Source organism: Euprymna scolopes, chromosome 33 (assembly GCF_053919585.1).
Source record: "Euprymna scolopes isolate OS-2025 chromosome 33, ASM5391958v1, whole genome shotgun sequence".
In the NCBI taxonomy this organism is placed as follows: Eukaryota; Metazoa; Mollusca; class Cephalopoda; order Sepiida; family Sepiolidae; genus Euprymna; species Euprymna scolopes.
Window position 1 is genome coordinate 50,338,433 of NC_136514.1, and position 1,392 is coordinate 50,339,824.

At 33.0% G+C, this 1,392-nt stretch overlaps 1 pseudogene; it reads right to left on the reverse strand.

Moving 5' to 3' along the window:
- Window positions 1-986: 986 nt before the first annotated feature.
- LOC145258533 (U2 spliceosomal RNA) lies at window positions 987-1,128 on the reverse strand (annotated as a pseudogene).
- Window positions 1,129-1,392: the final 264 nt, after the last annotated feature.

Genomic DNA, 1,392 nt, shown 5'->3' on the forward strand with positions numbered 1-1,392 from the left:
AAATAGTAAACTGTTTCAGCCATTTCCGGGACCGACTTTATATCCCATACCCACTGCTAAAAATATACATGAAATAATGTAATGACTAAATAGTAAACTTTTTCAGCCATTTCTGGAACTGACTTATAATCCCCAACCCACTGTTGAAAATATACATGAAATAAAGTAATGTATAAATCTTAAACTTTTTCAGCCATTTCCGGGACCGACTTCTTATCTCCCATCCTACTGTTAAAAATATACATTAAATAAAGAAATGTCCAAAACATAAATTGTTGCAGCCATTTCCGGAACCGACTTCATATTTCCCACCCAATGTTAAAAATATACATTAAATAAAGTAATATGTAATGCGTAAATGGTTTCACCCATTTTCGGGACTGATTTAATATCCCCCCCCCCCACTGTTAAAAATATACATAAAATAAAGCAAAGTTTAAATCGTAAACGGTTTGAGTAATTTCCGGGGCTGACTTCATATCCCGTAACCCACTGCTTAAAATATACTTGAAATAAAGTAATGTTTAAATCATAAACTGTTTCAGCAGCTTTTCGAAAGTAATACATAAAAACATTAACACGGTTAGGGATTAGGCAACCATTGATTCAACATGAATTTCTGAGTGTAGTATCAGTTTCGGCATTCCAGTGACTTAAATCCCTCCTTTTTTGGTCTTGGTTAATGGAGGAGAAATCATTCATTACTGATACAATTTTTTATTTTTGTTATTGACCAGAGTGCCCCTTTTGGGGAGATGGTTTCCCCCTAAATTTTTAACCGACCTCATGCCCAATTCCGCTCTTGAATAAATAATCAGAATGGACTTTTTCCAGGGCATTTTATAATTAATCAGAAGTGACATTTCCAGGGCATTTTGTTATTAAATCAGAAATAACTTTTTCCAGTTACTTTTTTAATATTAAAACTTTGTTACATTAAACATAGTACCTATTTACAATGCCTCCCGACGGGACAGATTTAGACACGGGGGTCGTTTTTTAACGTGAAGAAAAAAATTGTCTTAGTCGTAAAGGACTTCTCTTCCACTGAGAGAGAAGAAAGTGAAATGTAGCACCTGAAGACCAGATACTACACTTTGATCTTAGCCAAAAGGCCAAGAAAGACAAATCATTTTTATTAGCTTTGCCTCTACAGCGACACCAATTTTTTTTATATTTCAATTTTTTTTTATATTTCAATTTTTTTTATATTTCAATTTTTTTTTTTCTTTTCAAGGGTGACGGTTTATTTGGAATATTTCACTTTTTGGAATATTCCACTTTCCTTTTTTAGGGATGCACAGCATGATAACCGACGGACCGATAAGCGTAATAATATAATGATACTAATATTAATGAGAATAATAATATTTCTCCTAACAGCCATCCTAA